Consider the following 21,694-nt stretch of genomic DNA (forward strand, 5'->3'; position numbering starts at 1 on the left):
TTGGCATCTTACATTTTCTAACTGGCATCCATCCAGTATTTCACACAGAGAATTGCTAAAAGTTGCCAGTGCAAGAACAGGGTGGGTCATAACTACCAAGTCACGCAGGAAGACAGACTTTTCTCCCCCATTCTTTCCCAGAACCATTCCATAAGCTCTGACCAAAGTTGGCAGGATATTGCAGTTAAACACAAAAGAAGCCTGCAAGTAAAGATGACGTGGGCTGAGTTTGCCTTTGCTAATTATGCTGTGTTTCTGGCTGGCCACTACCAGTATTCAGTTAGGTAGGTCTTCACTTTCCCTCAGAATGAATCTTGCCCCTCACCTCCAAGTGATGCATTTGTACATGTAGATAAACCAATTGAGACAGGACTTTTATGAACACATGTGGCTTTCCAGGAAATCCAGATTAATGAGCTGTCCTCTCCTCTGACCTATGGACAACCAATTTCTTCCCTTTAACAACTCACATCTGATTTTATAGCCTCTTGCTTCCTGCTTCCCATTTGGCTCTCTTCTTACATCTCTTTTAATTGTTTTCTGATTATTCAGAAAAGTTCCAGGATGAAAGCTCTCCTCTGTCACTCTGTCTCCTCATGCTCTTTCTCACTTCCTCAAAGGCATTGAGGGCTATGTTGGCTCTCTTTGGGATGTGAGCATTTGGATGAAGGAATTTGCTTATTAAAGTTGGAAAGTCATGTGCTAAAAGCATAATTTCAAATGAAAAATATAAGCATCATTGGAAGCCTTCAGCTGGTAAAATATGAAAAGGAAGAATGACAAGGAACACAGCAGTGTCTGTTTAGCTGCCTACCCTAACTGAACTTTATCAGAAAGGGTGAGTCATAGAAAGGCACTCATCCCCTGCAGATACCACCATGGTGTTCAGTTTCCAGCTAGGTGCATTCTCACAACAGCCAGGGTACGTGTTTGTGTGTGTGTACATCTCTGGTGCCCAATCACATGTTGCTGTGCTCTGAGAACTTTGCTTATAGCAGAGTTTTAATTTGGATAATATTCTCATTCTTAAATATACCCTAGAGTTGAAGTCTCCAGCTGCTAGTTGGACTGTAGGTTCCTAAAGGCTGGGCCTAAGTTTTTCTTTCCTGGGTGGCCCCTCACTATGTCATGTACAACATACCCCTTGCTGTAGGGGTGGGTCATGGCTGCCAGTGATCACAGCTTCATTTGTCTGTCAGGGAAGCTGGCTTTTTATTTTTTTATTTTATATATATTTTAAATTTATTTTTATTACGGTGACATTGGTTGACAAAACCAGTAAGTTTCAGGTGTACGATTTAACAGTAAGGCATATATATATATGTACACATATATGTGCTAAAAGCATAATTTCCAATGATGTGTGTGTGTGTGTGTGTGTGTTGCATTGTGTGGGAAGTTGGCTTTTCAAAGACACAGTTTTAGCTCTTAGGTCCCAATCAAAGGTACTGTTTTGAGGACATAGATTACAGTGCTTGGGCTCTGGAACACAGAGACACCTTGATCTGTTCAACATATTTTAGAAGGATGCCGTTTAGATCATCAGAAGGCTGCTCAGGCAAAAGTGCAAATGGGAGGAAAGGGCAGGGGTTACTTAGAGAAACAAAGGGATTTTCTGCCAGAAAAAAATAGGTCTAATGAACTGATGTTTGCAGAAATGGAGATATTTAAAAAGAACTACTAAGCAATTAGCCAAATTATAACTAGGATGGGACAGAGAGGATAATTTCAAAGGGAATCATTTCAAATAAGTCATTCTCTTGCTTCAAAGGGTTTTCATTCCACACTGTGCAGAGGTCATTATTTTAGCAGAAGAGACAGAGGCAGTCACATTTTTATTGTTGATGAGACAAGCAATGCCATGTCTCCTGGAGGGTCAATGAGCCCATTAGGTCACAGAACTACATTTGGAGGTCTGGAGCTCTTGATGCAGTGAAGATAGCCATGGCATCATCATTCTGTACAGTGTGAATTTTAGTAATAAAAAATGGCAGTATCTTCTGAATTCTGCTCTGGGTCCTACTGCCCAATTCTTTCCCAAGGCAGTACAGATGTAAGATGTCAGCCTGTTTCAGTGGGTAGCTCATGTAGGAAAAAGACCAAAAGAATGGGTTCTGTCACTAGACAAAAGGCTGATGCCTGAGTAGTCATTAGAATATTTTGATGTCTTATGTTCTGTCTTAGCTATGTAGTCAGGTCTCAAGGCAAACCTCTTTTGGATCCCTCTGACCATAGGCATCATATTCCAATCAAGGTTGAGGCAATGGGACAATTTTATGTGCATCATTCCATGGAGTGAAAGAGGATTCCTTAGAGAAAAGGAATAGCCCTTCTAAAATGCAGTTGCGGCTTGGTGTTCCCATGCATTTGGAACATGCATTTCTCTTTGCTACAGACACAGACAGGTCTTGTACCATCACTGCTTGTACTGGCAACTTTGACTTTTCAGAGGGATCACTAAATATATAAGTCACTCTTATAGTAGTAATTAACTAATAGGCTGAGATTTACTCATTAAATAATTTTATCGATAATACTCAAGATGTAAATATAGACATAGCCTTTATGTTTCCATTTGATTTACTCACACTCGAGTGAACAGCTGCCTCATTCATTAAAAACTTTATGAAAATCACCCAAAATGTCCCTCTGAGTAAGTATTTCTTTTACCGGGTGATTTACGCTAAGCCCTGGGGATTAGGGTTCTATAGTTTAATTTCCCACTTCATAGGTGGTAGTGGAAGATGTGAAATGCTGAGTGTTGACTGATTTTTCCTTCAAATGTATCACCTCCTGGGCCCTCAGTGCTCAGTGGTAGAGGGTACCAATGAAAAGAACAGAAATGAAATAAAGTCCTAATGAAAACAATTTTTAGTTGAGAGACTTTCAAAGAAGAAATATAAGAGGATGCTGTAATTTATTGTTAGAATCAAATAAATCTAGGCTAACCATGACCTTGGAAATTAATTATCCAGTCCACTGCTTCATTTAACAAATAAGGACACAAAGGCTCTCAGAGGACAAGTGACAGTCAGGGTTAGTGGTAGGCCTTCTGACTCATGGTCCAGGACTACCCCAACATGCTGCTTCCATTTTCAATAGAAGAACAAAGCTTTCTAAGCAATGATACTCATTAGGAATACAATACAAATAATATGCTCAGCCCACCCTCTGAATTTAGAAAGGCTTCATTTTTTCATAAGTAAGCCAAGGGCAAAGTTAGAAAACTGCTTTAACTCCTCCAATAAAATAAAGATCAAATGATGTGTGTGGTTTGCCTTTAGGCCACTGACTCACAAATTTGAATAAACTATGGACCCCTTTAAAGGAAAGTAACTCTAAGATAATTCTCTACAATAAATTTTCTTAACCAATATTTGAGAAATATTTGAGAAACATTTACTTAAGAAAGCTAAAACCTCATTCTTTGGACATAATATTCAATTGAGAATTCTCCTGAAAAAAGACAAGTTTTATCTTTAGAATTAGAAAATGAAAGCAAAAAATTTAAATGTCCTTATTAAACCCAGAGACCCTTATCTCCCCGCAAAAATATGTTCTTGATATCCTGTCCTAGAAACATTGTCCTTGCTCAGAATGCGTCTCTGCTCTCTCCTCTGGGCTCATTAGGAACTTTTTCAGTTTATGTCCTCTTTTACCTTCACTCCTTCAGAGCTATGTCTTTTGTATGTGATGGATTTTTTTTTAGTTCACATTTTTACGATGGAGGCTGTATGTCCTGTATACTCGTTATCTCATCATCCTATCTCTCTTTCATTCTCTGGTCACTTTGTGATTTTCCTAGTATTTGCTTTAGACCAAAATTCAGCATAATCCTGCCTTTGTGGAATAGTATTTTTAATGAAAATTCCAGTTTTCTAAAACAAAAAAGATAGAGATTTCCAGCCTGCCATGTAGGCAGCATCAGCCACTCTCTAGATTTCAGGAATGAAGTTACATCAGTTAAAGTGCACTATAAGCACCTCAGCTGACCTTACATGGTAGTTAAGTTCCTTGTTCTACAATCTCACACATTTAACATTGCTATCTTGTCCTACCTTTGGGGTGACAGTTGACTCACGACACATTAGATTTTCCTCCGAGGGGACATTTCTCAACACTCTCTCACCACTCTGTGTCTCACAGGCCATGAGGAATTTGCCAGGGAGCTCCTCTTGGGAATGTCTCTTTCCTATCTACCTGCTTTCTTCTACTCTTGGGTCAGAATATTTTTTTGTTAAGTATTTTTTTTCCCCAGTGAAAATGTAAGCATGTCAGAATTTCTTTTTGGTTTTTACAATGTTGCTGTTACTTTTGCATTTTAAGGAAAGTAATTTTTAAAAAAGATTGTAATGGACATATGAAAAGATGCTGAAGGTCACTAATCATTAGAGAAATGCAATTAAAACCACAATGAGATACCACTTCACTACTGTCAGAATGGCTATCATCAATAAATCAAAGAACAACAAGTGTCGGTGAGGATGTGGAGGAAAGGGAACTCTCATACACTGTTGCTGGGATTGCAAATTGGTACTGCTACTATGGAAAACAGTCTGGAGGTTTCTCAAAAAAATAAAAATGGATATACCTTTTGACCCAGCAATTGCACTTCTGATTATTTATCCAAAGAAAACCAAAACAATAACTCGTAAAGATCTATGCACCCCTATGTGGATGGCAGCACAATTGACAATAGCCAAGATATGGAAGCAACCTAAATGCCCATCAACAGATGATTGAATAAAGGAATTATTGTTCATATATACAATGGAAAGTTACTCAGCCATTAAAAAAAATGAAATCCTACTATTTGCAATGACATGGACAGACCTAGAGATTTTATGCTGAGTGAAATAAGTCAGACAGAGAAAGATAAATATCATGTGATTTCACTTACATGAGGAATCTAAGAAAAAAAATCCAAGTAAATAAAAAACAGGCTCGCAAATATAGAGGATAACCTGGTGATGGCCAGAGGTGAGGGGAATGGGGGATTGGAGAATGGGGTGAAGGGTTAAAGAAGTACAAATTAGTAGTTGATAGGTGGTCATGCAGATGGGGAGAATGGCATAGGGAATGCAGTTAACATTAATGTAATAGCTGGATGGAGAACCAGAGGAGAGAAAGATCAATTAGGGAGATCATTTTATAAACTGGATAAATGTCTAACCAATGTACTGTATACTATAAACTAATAAAACAAACAAACAAACAAATAAACAGAAAGATTGTAATGGATCCTAGTTCTACATTATGTTGTTTTTAAAAAATGAAAGAATGTTTCTCTGTACTTGGAATTCAACTTTGTATTCTACATATTGGGATGTTCCAATATGATAAGAACTAGCCACATATGAGTCTTTAAATTTAAATGAATTAAGGTGAAATAAAATAAGATATTCAGTTGCTCAGTCTCATTAGCTATGTTTCAAGTGCTCAAAAGCCAAAAGTGCCTGGGTCACTGTATTGGACAGAGCAGATACAGTGTATTTCCATCATTGTTCTGTAGGACCATGCTACTCTGTAACATTTCTTATGCCTTAATAAAATTTGAATGCAAGCTGTGTACTATACTTTAGAAGTCAGATTCTGAAAAAGATACAGCGAAATGTAAATATATAAGTCAATTTCAGCGGAAACTCATCTGGAATGTACTGAGGATAATTATTTAACAAACAATACAGCTCTAAGTCTGGGTGTCTATGTTCAAGTCAGCCACACAAAGCCTCATCATTTAGTTTAGATTATAAGAAGATCAGCCTTTATTTAAATAAGATAGAACTGACTTTCACTAAAGTGGTGGTTTTTCTCAATGGAGCTGTGTATGTGGGTTGGGAGTGGTAAAAGTGCATGGGGAAACATGTTAGAAACACCTGGGACCTTGGTTAAAACTAGACATTTTCTCTCTTACCCAAATAGGATTAGAATCTGTTGAGGGTGGGGAGGTGCTACAGTTGGAATTTCTGTAGTTTGAAAAACTTGTCAGGTAGTTCTCATGTGTCTTCACCTTCATCCCTCTATGTCGAAACTATTGCTCAAAAAAAAAAAGTTGGGGAGACGTGCTTAGTTACAGCATGGCAAGGACCATTTATGTAGGTTAAATATGTAAATGTTTGTATAAGTTGTATTAGTCAAGGGTGGCTAGAGAGGTGGAACCAATAGGTGATTTTTTAAACACACAAACACATATAATTTGGTGACTACTATATATATATGATTTATTATAAGAATTAGCTCATACAATTATGGAGGCTGAGAAGTCCCATGATCAGCTATGTGTAAGCCAGAGACACAGGAAAGCCAGTGGTGTAATTCAGTTTGAGACCAAAGTCCTGAGAACCAGGGGGAGTCGATGGCATATGTTCCAGTCTGAGTCCAAAAACCCTAGAATCTGGGGGCTGATGGTATAAATCCCAGTCTGAGTCCTAAGGCCTGAAATCCCAGAGCTCCAATGGCCAAAGGCAGGAAAAAAAGTGGTGTTCCAGCTCAAGCAAGAGAACAAATTCGCCTTTCCTCCACCTTTGTATTCTATTTAGGCCCTCACGACTGAATGATGTCCACCCACATTAGTAAGAGGGCTTTTCCTTAGTCTACTGATTTAAATGCTAACCTATTTTATAAACACCCTCACAGATACACCCAGAAATAATATTTTATCAAGTTGATTTATAAAATTAACCATCACATAGATTAGGTTCTGCTTACTGGGGCTGGTCTCATGGACAATTCTGAACAAAGTCTAAGTAGAATGGGTCAGCCTCCAGTTAGCAAGGCTGTATTGCTTCTCCAAAGCAGTGCGAGTAAATCCTGAAGACAAGATAGCAGAGCATTAAACATTTATTCATTCAAGAGTCACTTATTGAGCATCTGAAACTATCTGTCAAACACCTAGATATGTATTATGGAATATGGTAAAATAAGTAAGTGATGGCATTGGAGTGTGGCTGCTGAATTCCTGCATGGGCCCTGGAGTCAGCCTGGGTTTAAATCTTATATACTCTAGCTGTGTCCTCAGGCAAATTATTTAACTTCTGTGAGGTTCAGTTTCTGGCATTAAATTGGGGCTAATGCTAGTACTTACTTCATGAGGCTATTATGACAACTGAGCGAGATAAGGTACATAGTAAACATTCAGTAAAATTTAGTGACTACAGTATTATTAAAGAGTATGCAGTTTAGTGAGAAAGATAAACTCATTTAAGCTGTACTCCTCCTCACTGCAGAGATGGCTGGTTAAACTGATATAAAATGATTCTAAACAAGTTAAGGGTGTAGGTTTAATCCCAGTGTGGTCCAGTCAGCTGTGGGCCCATAAACGTGGGCCACTAGGAAACCAGGATGATGGTATATGGACAATCAAATGTGAGAGCTGACAATGATCCAAGATAGAGTCAGTCCAATTTCTTCCCATCAGGGATGAGCAGACTAAGGTTCGGAGCCAAAGCACTTTGCCAAACTGTAAACACAACACATTGGTGGCAGAGCTGAGTTCAGAACCTAGGGTTCCTGATTCCTTGCCCAGTGTTTGCTGTACATACATCGATAGTTTCCTAATGGAACAAAAGTCTTCACCATGAAATATTAGGAAAGATGTTCATTTTGTTATCGTTAAGATTATTTCCAAATACATTTGCATGAGCTCCAGAACCAAGACACCACTCTGGGTGCAATTTTTAATTGTCCTCAGGAGGAAATCAATATTCTATCTGACATAGCTCCTAGAAGGGACCTATACAGTCTCATAATCTATAACAGCCAAGTGTTCCTGGTATCTAGTTTGTGGTACATCTCAAAAATTAACCTGGCTCATCCCTGCTCAGCAGGGGTAAGCCTTCAATTATTTCTGGAATATTGAAATGACTAGGAGAACATGGTGAACTCATGAAAAACAGGGTGCTGAAAAGTAGGACCTAATCTTCATATTCACCACAGTCCTGACACTGTCTTTCTTGGTCGTTAATTCCCAAGGAAGATGGTAACTTCTTGCTTTAATCACTGCTGGTCACTTCCTAAAGGCATAAATGGTGAAAGAATCATACACTTTTTCAGATTAGAATATGGCCTCTTGGTCTTCTGAGAACTTTCTGTGTGGCTGTGTGGGATAACTTCTTCCAAAGACATTAAATGCTTCAGCATATGGGACCAGCCACGCCCATGGACAGTAAAGAGAGGGGCAAAACAGCCAAGAGGTGCCTTTAAGATTTTAAGCCTAATCGTGTTGCTCCCTGTCCACAGCCATCCAATGGCTCTGATCACAACTAGAATAAAGTCCAAACTCCTTTCCTCGGCTGATAAAGCCTATAGTATTTGGCCCTTGCCTCCCTTCCAGATTCATTTCACCCCCCTCTCCCTCTCATTTACTACTGTTCAGCCACGTGGGTCTTCTTTTTGCTCCTCATTCCCATCGTTGGATCTTTGCACCTGTTCTTCCCACTTCCTGGACACTGATTGTTGTTGGGTCAGTCTCTGCAGATTTCAGCTTAAATGTTGCATCCTCAGAGCCCCTCCATGAACATCCAAACTGGGGGAGCTATTCAGTCATTGTCTATCATGTTACTCAGTTTAAATTCTCTGTATAGCACTTTTCACACTCTGATATTTTCTTGCCTTTTAAATTTATTTATTGCCTATTTCTCCCCTCTAGGAAAAAACTCCAGGAGATGTGGAATTTTGTCTATTTGGTTTACTACTTTATCTCAATTTTCTAGACCTGTGCTTAGCATATATTAGGTACTCAATAAATATTTACTGAATAAAACGAATGAAAGAACAAGTGACTACCTACTACCCAAGGATCATAGCTCATCTAAGATTACTTTTTTGCTAGTGCTGTTCATGCCTACAGCAAATCTCCTAAGCTCCGGATGTTGCCTGCCTAAATGCAAAGTGTGGGACGCTGTGGAGAGAAAATTTAAAAATCACTCTTGTAGCAAAACACACAGCAAATGTTGGTTGGTTGAGCAATATTTAATCATTGCTTACTCTGATATTAAAATCTTTGTGAAAATTAACTCATTTAATCTCAATAAATCTATTGGGTAGGCACTATTCTCACTATTCCATTAAAATGGATCAGTGGACTGAGGTCCTAGTGGTCTACCCAAGGCCACATAGATAGCAAATTAAAAGGCCAAGATTTGAACTTAGGGCATCTGACTTCAGAGGCCACACCATTAATTGTTACAGAAAATTCACCATAGAACCCATAAAAGTGAAAAGAATGCAAGGGGAGGAATAAATGGTAAAAAGAAAATGTTAGAGAATAGGAATTTATATTTGTCTAATAAATGTAAATCTGATTGACAACTGTCTCCGACCTGTATCACAATAAAAGGCATCTCTACTTCTCCAAGGCCTCAATGGCCTTCGGTGAAGGTTAATTGAGAAGAACAAACTTCTCAGCACTATAGAGATCTAATAAAGGAGTTCTTTGGGTGTGTTCCACCTATACCATTATGAAACTGAAGCTGCCTTTTCTGCTTTCAGGACCTGAGCAGGCAACATCGAACGATTATGTACATGTGGTGTGTTAATTAACTAGTCAATGGAACATTGGAAGCCTGTCAGCTGGCTTTTAGCCCTATGTCTTTCTTCTGTCCCACTCTCATTTGTGCAAACGTTTGTCTTTACTGGACAATGGCAACTGCTACACTTTATGTGGCATCTGGACTGCCATCTTGGTCCCTCTTGCCTAGTCAGACCTCACTGATGTCTAATAGGTCTAAACAGGTGATTTCAGGAAGCAATTGATGCTACAGAATATTTAAGGTTAGAAGGCAAAATCATTGGTGATGTCCAATGGCATCCAGGAGATAGAGATGAGAGAGAAAGGTGAGAATTCAGAAGGAGCTTGAGGCTTAGCCCTGACAGAATCTAGAGACAGGAAAGTCCTCCTGAGGATTTAGTTACTCTAACCATCTGATTTGATCTTTGCATCAAGCAGAAATACTGAACAGAAAGATCCTAAGACAAGGTGATGAGCCATGACAGGAAAAGAGCTTTCCGAGGAGGACAAATGCTTCCTATAAATGAGGAATAACAGAACAAAAGAAATGCTTTAGGACTCAATTCGCTAAGTTAAATATGCTTTACAAGAATGTTTTCTGTGACACATTTGGACAGAATGAACATTAGTTATGAAGAAAATTCTCTTTTTAGATGCCTACATTTGAGTCCTATGAATGAAAGTCATTGAATGTGTAGCTGGGAGAAAACTTTGGTCTATTTTCTTTAGGTTCAGTGGAGGATATAATGCTATGGGTATTAACGTTGTCTGATAGAATGATGGCCAATACAATCAACTGTAGATTTTCCACCATAAGCGCCAATGACAATTGTCTGCATCTAAATCCCCAAATATTGAAGTCTACTTTCTGTGCCAAGCTCTTTTACTGAAGTGGAAAATAACAAAGGACTATGCTGATTTCCAAAAGTTTCATTCCATTTCAAAATTTTCTCACTGTTCCAGCTTAACTTTCACCAATACACATAGAAATAGTAAAAGATAGGAAATAGAAGAGGAAGGGTACTGAAAATTTTTCCATAGTACACACATTATGAGTCCCCAGATAAATGATGAGCTAATCAAGGAGAGGACCTGAGAGTATCTACTGTACGATGAGCATTTCCTTGTGCCTCTTAGTCCATTTCCACGAGATCCCGGAAAGTGGGCATTAGTATCCTCCTTTTACAGATGAGGACAGCAAGTCCCAGAGGCTTTAGTCTCTTCCTCAAAGTCACCTAACTAGTCAACAGTAGTGCAGGTTCAGCGGGGATTCAAATTCAGCTCTGGCTGCTCTGAACACTACATTCTATCTAGTGTCCTGTGTGGGTCGTACAGCATTCTGAAGCATCTTTTTCTGATGTATTAACGTGTTCTATGAAATGTTAGCTCATTAATCTTCAAAATCTTTTTGTGATGCAGGGAAATCCCCACAGCCTCTTTACTTTTCAAATGAGATAACTGCTGCAGGGGAGCTCTCAGAGAATCTGGAAATCTTATTGGGGTGTCTGGTGAATTGGTGTAAGTAGGGTACATGCGGGGACAGCGAGTAAGAAAAGGCTGGGAGGGCACTGTGGAGGAGAGCTGCAGGTCGCTTGCCCACTATGGCAGTGCATCACCCCCGATTCTCTCCTTGATACAGAATGTGCTTATACATAGGTTGACATATAGCTCCAGGCTCTAAATGTTGCTGCTTGCATGGTCTTTTAAAATTTTTTGTTTTTCCTTCAGAAGTAACAAACTCAGTTTTTATTTAGGAAAACATATTTTCACATACAAGAAACTTCTGAGAGCATAACTACTCTCTCTCCAAAGCCCTCTTTATGTAAGTTGGATCTGCTACATTGAATTTTCTAGCCATCAGGGGAACAAAAAACTCCATCGACTGCACTTTTCATCAAAACTCTTCTTGGTTAATTTCAGTATTGCTATTATGCATGGATAATATTTTTTAAAAATTTAAAATAAATGTGCAGCTTGATAACATACTACTTTGATTAAGATAACTTAGCTTGGCTAAGAATATGATTAAAATTATATGCTCATATGGTGAAATGGCCAATTTCTAGCTATAAACATAAGTTATAGGAGAAAAGTTTTAAAAGAATAATTTTTTATACTTTCTAGTCTGTTTTCCAAGGTAGAGTCACCAATCAGGTCACTTTTGATAGTGAAAATGGGTGCTGTTGATAATGACGTCAGTCACCAGGTGTAAACCGGGACTGTCTGAGGTAACCCAGGAAGGATATGCACCGTATCTAAAAGGGAAACCACTTTTACTTCTGTATATTTTGTGAGCAGCCCAGCAATCTATGACTTAAAAGGCACTGTGACTTCTAACACTCCCCACTGCAGGAGTGGATCCTTTTAATTTTTTCCTACTCTTTTCCTTCATTTCCCCCCATTTCTGCTTGCCCTTGATGATGGACGGGGCAGGCTGCTAACCTTTCGTCAGCGAGACTGGTATCTCTGAGGGGGGTGGCTCTTGATGGGAGTCTTCTGTCTCCCCTGGTATTGAAGGCTGAAACTAAGTCCTGGAACCAGGAACTTGAGCCAAACCACAGCCTGGGTCTCCTAAATATGGTCTTTGAAAATCAGTATGTTTGAGGACAATGTTTTCCCCTTACTTTCCTATTCATGCCATCTGTCTATAAGACCTCTTCACCTTCTGCGGCCTGGGTGCCTTCACCCAACACCCCTGTGGTTGGAGAACGGGAGGTCAGCTGGCTGTGGTCTCCTGAGCCCTGGCTGTCTCACTCCTGAAAAGGTCTGTCAGGCCTGTGACCCCTGAGCATAAGTCTTGTACCCCCAGGACACCAGTCCTATGCTGGAAGGGTACCTGGGCATCTAAGTCTCTTGGTTTCAGACAAAAGGGCAGAGAAAGGGGCTAGATTGGAGATACTGAGTTCATTGCTTGCTGGGGCAAGGGCTCTTGCCTCCCCATCCCATGAAGCTGTCACCTCAACCTTTTTACCTGGTAATTAACTGAACAGGCAACACCCTCCTGCTGGTCTGAAGAATTTGAAGGTGGTGGGACAGACTGAGGGGCCCTGGCTCTCTTCTCTGAGGGCACCAGATCCCAGGAGGGTTGGCTGTGTTTTCGGACTGTCCCATAGGAGGAAGTCTGGGGCCGTTTCAGAGCCTCTGATGAAAGAACACCCCAAGGCTTATTTACGAGTCATACATAGCAGGAGTGAGCTACAAGGAGAACTTCTATAACTATGAAGCTAACAGGCCCTCCTTCTGTTTCCTTTTGGGTTGCTCATGCGTGGGTCATTATGTTCAGCTGTGGAACCCCAGCTAAAGAGAGATCTAGTTTAGAGAAGAATGTTCAGGACTTCCCAGACAAAGATAGATACCATATGATTTCACTTATATGCAATATCTAAGGAACAAAAAGAACAAACTAATCAAAAACAGACTCACAAATATAGTGGACGATTTGGTGATGGACAGAGGGGAGGGGGTTGGGAGGCTGGGAGAATGGGGCGAAGGGTTAAAAAAGTACAAATTAGTAGTTGATAGATTGACATGAGGATGGGGAGCACAGCATAGGGAATGCATTTAGCATTAATATGATGGCTAAGTGGAGGGCCAGGGAGCAATTAGGGGGATCATTTTATGAACATTGTAGATGTCTAACCAATGTACTGTATACTTGAAATTAATTTAAATAAATAAATTTATTTAAAAAAAGAATGTTTAGGACTTCCAATAATATTATCTGACTTAAAGGACTTGGGAGTGATCAATCTGGGGTTGAGATAGATGGCCTGATAAACACAGGAGAGCTGCTTTAAAAAATGCAAAGCTCTGTGATCTGAAAGAGGATCAACCTCCTTTGCGAGGTCCCCAAATGATAAGAGAGGCCTTCTGAGAGAGTCAGCATGGTGAGATAGGCCAAGCATTTCCAAAATAGTTTTAGAATAAATTAAATAATAACAATTAAATATTATTCATTGAGTCCTTTGCCTTTGCTAGATGCTTTACATACTATGAGAGAGATTACTAATTAATTACCACTATCCAACTTCTCCTTTTTGAAAAAAATTAACTAATTTTTTATGGTGATATTGGTTAATGAAATAGGTTTCAGCTGTATACTTTAACAGTAAGGCATATATATATATTTACACTGTGTGTTCACCTCCCATAGTTAGATTTCTTTCTGTCATCACATATTTGACCCTCTTTACCCCGTCTACCTCCCTCTTTCCCCCTCCCCTCTGGTAACCACTAGTCTATTGCCCGTATTCATGAGCCTCTGTTTGTTTGTTTTTTTAAGTTGTTGCTTTTAGGTTTATATCCCACATATAAGTGATATCATGTGATTTTCAGCTTTCTCTGTCTGGCTCATTTCACTTAGCGTGATTCTCATGAGGTCCGTCCATGTTGTTGCACCCTCTCCTTTTGCCTTTACTGTTTGGAGCGGCGACGTGACCGGCTAAAATCCTAGCTTTTCCAGTCTCCCTTGAAAACAGGTTTGGTCAATGAATTATAAATAGAAATTGTGAGGTGGAGCATCTAGAAAGACTCTTTAAAGACTCGGCTGGGAGGCGGGCTTCTTTTACTCTTTCCCCTTTCTTCCTTATTCCTGTTTGAAATGCAAACCTGATGGCTGGAACTACAACAACTATCCTATAATCACAAGGTAATCTTGAGAATGGAAGCCACATGCTAAAGATAATATGGCAAAATAAAGAAGGAAACTGTGGACGTTCTTGATGTTATAGAATTCTTTTGCCAGTTTAGAACTACTACCATTAGACTCCATATCATATGAAGGAAAATCACCCTTTATTGTGTTTAAGGCACTGTTATTTGGGTTTTCTGTTATATGCTCATTGACTTAATCCTGAAACACATATTATTTCATTTAATCCCTTCAATGATTCTGGATGATAGGTTTTATTATACCAATTTTATAGATAAGAAAATGGAGTCTCTAAGAGGTTATATAAGTTGCCTAAGGAAAGACAAGTAGAAAGTGGTAGAGCTAAGATTTGATCCCAGGTCAATCTGACCCCAAGTCCATCATATTTCCATGTTGCCTCTCTTCTCACAGAGCAGTTAATATGTAATAGCAAATTCTATTCCAAGCAATTGCATGGACATCTTTTGCTGTCTAAATATGCTCCAGTCCATCAGGCTCCCATTGCTATGTTTGACCCAAGCCAACTTGAGTGGGGAAGTAATTGATCATTTATATCCTTCTGACCTCAGTCCTAGTTCTTTCTAACCACCCCCTATTTTAACACATATTTTCTCTTTCTTTCTCCCACTCACACATGCCTACCTGAAATGGATAATTAAGGCTAAGTGCTGTTCTGTCTTGAGTTACTGGACCCACTGCTCCTAATAGCCACTCTGTGTCTGCACAACCTGAGTCACATGAACAATTCAAGGAAGGCAAGTCACAAGCTGGGGCCCTGTGCTTTCAAAGCTCTTAAATCTTGTTTGAATGGTTTATTAGCCATATCTATTTTTCTTCCCCCCCCCCCCCCACATTAGTGGGCATATCAGCAAATGTGGAGGTCGACTTACACTTTGTACTTTGTTCACTCTCTGAAGTGGAGCAAAAAATTGAAAGGCTTATATCAAACCCATTTATTACCAGACACATTCAAAGTTAAATTAATTTTAAAACACTATGGGCTATTTAATGTTTCTGAATTTTGCTTTACAAATCTATAGTAATCTTTATGGCATAACATATATTTTATCTAAAGCTACTGCAGACTTGGAAATGCAATTTTTATGTAAAACATTCTGGGATGAAATACATCATAAGAAATTAATCTCGAAACCTAAAACTGCTTAATAAATACAATGACCCAGAGACAATTGATGAAAAGCGCTCATAATGTTGTAGCTGGAAGGACCTAAGAGATTACCTGGTTTGGCCCTCTCATTTTAGAGATGGGAAAACTGAGGCTGAGAGCAAGTGAGTGGCTGTCATGGGTCACATAGCTAGTTAGGGCATAACTGGGCTTAGAACCTGGGGCTTCCAAACTTGTCATTCAGATGAAAGATACTTATACAATTAAAATTGTTTTGTGATAGAAAATTTTTTGAATGAATTCATCTTCTTTCTCTGTATTTTTAAATCTATGAGCTGTCAGTCACATTATCCACATATTGTGTTGCAGGACCTTCCCTATGTCTTATAGTATATACTATCACGTATTCCTACTTTTGTACATCATGCACAGACCTACTGTTGGACATGTCTATGATCATTTCCTCATGCAGACTAGTGTTCTGGAGGCCTGGGACTCCATGGTACTTGGGTTTATATCTCTTACAGGGTAGAGCCCCAAGCTAGTCATATAGTAGACACTCAACAAGCACTTCTTGGTAAAATGAACAATAAAAACAAAGCGGTCTTTGGGTATCAGCCCACTATCCTTTAAAATTCTCCCACCGATGTCCTTTCTCTCTGTGTTAACTCTTTGCTGAAGATCACAGCTATTTTGAACCTCTGTTCCATCTAGGAATCTCCCAAGCTGATACGGCTTACTTAGTTTTAGGGGCAGATACACAGGGCTTTGTTAACAGACCACTGCTAGCCTGTATAGGGTGCCTTTGTGAGAATTAGAAAATGTTACTCCTTCCTCTAGGCCAGCGGCTGTCAACCAGGGGAACTTTGGGATCCTAGGGGATGTTTGGCAATGACTAGAGACAGTTAGATTTATTACAACTGAGGAGTGCTAGTGGCTTAGAGAGCACAGAGGCGAGGGATGCTGCTAAACATCCTACAATGCGCAGAACAGACCCATCCCCACAAAGAATTAGCTGGTCCAAGGTGTCAGTAGTGGTGAAACTTAGAGAATCTACAGTGGGAGGCAAACTTTCAGAATTAGACTAGAATAAAATTTTAGGGACTTTCTTACCTGACAAAAGTGTTTTTTAAGAATCTAGCATTTCCTGCATCAAATATCTACTTGGACCAAGACTGCCTACTTTGACATTTGTGTTTAGAAATGTCATGGCTACACTAGAGTTGTATTAGGCTCTATGTTTTCCACTTTTGAGAAAGACTCTTCAGACAAAGATCACTTCTGGAGCACAGCATGAGCCCTGGGCTACTGCAGCCTCATCCAGTCAAGACTTTCTTGAGGAAACCTCCTTAGGGGGATAAAGCTCCATTTATAGTAGTTGGGTGGAAATCATTGAAATATCTCCTTCACCTTCCTCCAGGTGATTGTCTCCAGAGTCTAAGTTAAACTCCTCATGCTTTATCAGGTTGGCCCTTTCTCTGCCTGGTGTTGATGCCTTCTTAATACACGCAGGCTGTTATCATCTCTACACTGCAATTCAGGGGAGCTAAGTAGCTCTCTACAACTCTTGGTAAATTTTCCGTCCTTTGATTATAGTACTTAATCTGTGTTTGCAAAGTGCTTCACTTATGTTCTGATTTGTGTAGTTTATTGTATCTAAATGAGATTTCACTTAGAGCTGAGAGAACCGGTTATTTTATTCATTTCTCTGTGAACTCTTACTTTTATAACTCTCAAAGCTCTGTTACTTTATGTCTTTAAAGATGGAAAAAAGAAGGTTATAAAGCAATATAGCGAGGTGGTCACACTGTAAGTTAAATCAGATTTCCTGAATTCAGTGTCCCACCTCATTCACATCACATGGAATGAATGAAATGGGTCAAGTTTTTGTTTTCCTGGAACTTTGGGCCCAGGGAGGTATGATTATACCTCCTGGATTAAGATTTGGCCCTTTTTGAGAAGCATGACGGGTAAATGTAATTAGGGGATAATTCGGAGTTTCATTTCAGAACCAAGAGAGTATTCCCTACCCCAACCCTCACTTCAGAGTGAATCCGCATTAAACTGCCTCTTGCCCACAGTTGCAAGTGCTTCGAAATCAGAACTTTTCACTTCCTTGCCTCTCTTCCTCACTTGAAGGCAACCCTGCCATGCTCTTAGCAGGGGCCTGTGCTGCTCAGGACCTTGGAGGAGGACACAGGGCAGCCTCATTTTCCCCAAGTCCTCACCACTGTGGACACTTGCTAAAACCACAAAATGGATTTTCTCTGGCAGGCACCCCCCTGGCACATTTATTTCAAAATTTGATGCCACATAATGATATTTTTTCAAAGGCAGAAAGCATGCAATAAAAATTACTCTGAGTATCCAGAAGGAATGATGTTAACAAGATGCCTGAATAACACATCTGTCACTGGTATCTCCCCCTCCACAACAATTTGGCATCCATCCACAGATGAAAGTGCCTTTGTGGGAGCTGTGGGATCCAAGTAGGAGACTGTGAAATCCTGGTGCAGTCCAAAACTGACTCGCTGACCGTGGTCCTAACTATAAACCCAGAAACAAGTCTGTAACCTTAAGAACTAGGCTACAAGGCTACTTGGTTTTGGTTCTGTAACCAGTACCGTAGGCCAAGGATCAGGGAGGAGCCTTGCCTACTTACTCATGCATCAAGTAATAGGCATATGAATCTTGGTACCGGCTGTGGACCCTGAGTGCCCTATGAACCAGCTCCAGCGACTCTTGATGTGGTCTGGGAACCTCTGGAGGGCACTGTTTTAGACAACGATCTCCGGAAAAGAGAGCCTTTGTGGAAGTCCAAAAGTCCAGCAGAGAAGTTCCAGTCTACCACTGGAACAAACAACAACAACCACAAGAGAAGAGATTGGATACATTGGAGAGGGTAAGAGAAACAGTTTGACTTTACCTGTGTCACACCTTCTCTAAGGTGACACAGGTCAGTGGCAAGAGAGCCTGTGATTTCTTCCATGCGGGCAAGCGAGTGTGTGTAAGTGGGATGCTACCAAAGAGGCCCATTTCTCTTTTGTGAATTGTAAGCTGCACAAATGGGAGGCTGGAACATATTGAGAGGATGCAGATCCTACTAACCACATGAGGGACTCCATGGGGAGACCCACTTACGAGCCACTGGGGATGCCTCACCTACAGATCTCTCCAGCGTCTCATCCACACACTGCACTACCTTATGGCTGACTTCCTGTGAGTATTTCTAATGACAGCAAGAGCGAGCTTTTGCAGATGTCTAGTGAGTCTGAATCTGTGAACCTGGGAGAAATTACAGACTTGAACATTAGCAAAAGGGAGAGCAAAAGGGAGGTTGTCATTGCATGGCCTGGCTCTGCAGGATCGAGAGAATGCACACAGGCTTAAGAATGTTGCCACAAGAGGGAGCAAGAAGCATGGAGCAGATGAATACACAGAGAATCTGATAAAGTCTCGGATCCCTAGCAGGGCTGACAGATTGATATGTCTCTCCTGAAGTTAGTAAAGACTGGAGGAGGTGACTACTAACTACAAATGCTAAGACAGAAATGCAAGACTTCAGGAGATATGAAAAATCAAGAACACCTGGCACCAGTGAGGGGACACGGTAGTTTTCCAATAACCAATCCCCAAGAAATAGAGATCTGTGATTTACCCAAAAAGTAATTCAAAATAGCTGTTTTAAGGAAGCTCAGTGAGCTATAAGAAAACAAAGAAAGATAAATCAACAAAATCAGGAAAATGACACAAGAAAAGTCAAGAAGTTTAATAAAAAGAAAGAAATAAAAAAATAACCAAACAAAAATCTGGAGCCGAAGAATACGATGAATAAAATGAAACAATGTAATAGAGAGCATCAACTCTTGATCCAAAATGGATCAAGTAGAAGAATCTGTGAATTAGAAGATAGGAACTTTGAAATTATCCTCTTAAAGAAGAACACAGAAAAAAGAATGAAAGAGAGTGAAAAGGGCTTACATGATCTATGTGACACTATCGAAATAAATAATCTGTGAGTTATCTGAGTCCTTGAATTCAGAAGAAAAAGGGAGAAGAGGTCAGAGAGGTTATTGAAAGAAATAATGAGCAAGAACTTCCTAAATCTGAGGAGAGATTTGGACATCCAAGTTCATGAAGCTCGTGAGTCCCCAAACAAACTCAAAGAAATCTCCAAGACATATTATAATAAAACTGTCAAAAATTAAAGATAAAGAGGGGGTCTTAAAAGTAGAAAAAGAAAAGAAGCTTGTAACTTACAAGGGAAGCCCCCATAAGGCTAATAGTGGGTTTCTCAGCAAAAACTTCAAAGGTCAGGAGAGGGTGGGATAATATATTCAAAGTGCTAAACTTAAAAACTGTCAACTAAGAACTTGGTTTCTAGCAAAGTGTCCTTCAGAAACAAAGAAAAGATAGAGACTTTCCCAGACAAACACCTATGTTAAGGAAAAAGAAATATCTTCAATCTACAACCTAACTTTACACCTCAGGGAACTAGAAAAAGAACAAGCTAAACCCAAAGTTAATAGAAGGAAGGAAATAATAAAGGTCAGAGTAAAAATAAACATAACAGAGAATAGAAAGACAATATAACAAATCAACAAAACCAAGAGCTGGCTTTTTGAAAATATAAACAAAACTGAAAAATCTTTAGCTAGACAAATGAAGAAGGAAGAGAGAAAACTCAAATAAAATCAGAAATTAAAGAGGAGACATTGCAACTGATACCACAGAAATACAAAGAATCATAAGAGATTACAGGCATACCTCAGAGATATTGTACATTCAGTTCCAGATTACTGCAATAAAAGGAGTATTGCATTAAGCAAGTAACAACTTTTTGCTGGTGGAGGAGCTTGCTTTCAATTTGTAAAATATGCATCACCCGTGAAGAGTAATAAAATGAGATATGCTTGTACTATGAATAAATATACCCTACAAATTGGGTAATTTAGAAAAAATGAATACATTCTTAGAAACATACATTCTACCAAGACTGACTCATAAAGAAATAGAAAATCTGAACAGACCAATAATGAGTAGAAGACTGAATTAGTAGTAACCAGAAACCTCCCAACAAAGGGAAAGCCAGGACCTGATGGCTTCCCCGGTGAATTCTACCAAACATTTAAAGAGGAATTAATGTCAATCCTTCTGAAACTCTTCCAAAAAACTGAAGAAGTGGGAACATTCCCAAAATCATTTTATGAGTCTAGCATTATCCTAATACCAAAGCCAGAAAAGGACACTATAAAAAAAAGGAAACTACAGGCCAATATTCTTGATTAATATATATGTGAAAATTCTCAACACAATATTAGTGAACTGTATTCAACAGAACATTAAGGGATCATACACCATGATTAAGTGGGATGCAAGGATGGTTCAACATAAGCAAATCAAAAAATGTGACACACTACATGAATAGAATAAAAGATAAACATTGTATGATCATTTCAATAGATGCAGAAAACAACGAATTGGGCATAGATGGAATGCATATCAACATAGCAAAGGCCTCATATGACAAACCCACAGCCTACATCATACTCAATGGGAAAGGTTGAAAGATTTTCCTCTAAGATCAGGAACAAGACAAGAATGCCCACTCTCACCACTCTTATTCAACATAGAACTTCAAGTCCTAACAAGAGCAATTATACAAGGGGAAAAGCCGCCCATGTCAGAAAAGAGGAAGTAAAGCTGTCTTTACAGATACATTATCTTAGATATAGAAAATCCTAATGATTCTACCAAAGAACTGTTAGAACTAATGAATGACTTCAGTGAAGTTGTGGGATACTAAATCAACATAGAGAAATCAGTTGCATTTCTGTATACTAACAACAAACCATCTGAAAGAAAACAATCCCATTAATAGCAGCATCCAAAAGAGTAAAATACTTAGAAATAAATTTACCTGAAGAGGTAAAGATGTGTACACTGAAAGCTCTAAGACTTTAATGAAAGAAACTGAAGAAGACACAAATAAATGGAAAGATCCTTTGTTCATGGACTGGAAGAATCAATATTGTTAAAATATCCATATTGCTTAAATCATCTGTAGATGTAATACAATCCCTATCAAAATTCCAATGAGATTTTTCATAGAAATAGAAAAAAAAATACCCTTGAAATTTGAATGGAACCACAAAAGACCCTGAATAGCCAAGGCAATCCTGAGAAAGAACAAAGTTGAAGTTGTCGCATTTCATGATTTCAAACAACATTACAAAGCTATAGTGATCAAAACCGTATGGCACTGGTAAAAATAAAATAAACACATACACCAATGGGAGAGAATTGGGAACCCAGAAATAAAGCCTTGAATATACAGTCAACTAAAATTTGACAAGGGAGCTAAGAGTACTCAATAAATATTGCTGAGAAAGTTGGATAATCACATGCA

General features: G+C 39.2%; 1 protein-coding gene across 4 annotated transcripts in view; it reads right to left on the reverse strand.

Annotated features, from left to right (window-relative positions):
* Positions 1 to 21,694, reverse strand: part of LHFPL3 (LHFPL tetraspan subfamily member 3) — a 490,487-nt gene that overhangs the window by 62,170 nt on the left and 406,623 nt on the right. The gene's annotated exons all lie outside the window — the stretch shown is intronic.

Source organism: Rousettus aegyptiacus, unplaced genomic scaffold (assembly GCF_014176215.1).
Source record: "Rousettus aegyptiacus isolate mRouAeg1 unplaced genomic scaffold, mRouAeg1.p scaffold_m13_p_13, whole genome shotgun sequence".
NCBI classification, from domain to species: domain Eukaryota; kingdom Metazoa; phylum Chordata; class Mammalia; order Chiroptera; family Pteropodidae; genus Rousettus; species Rousettus aegyptiacus.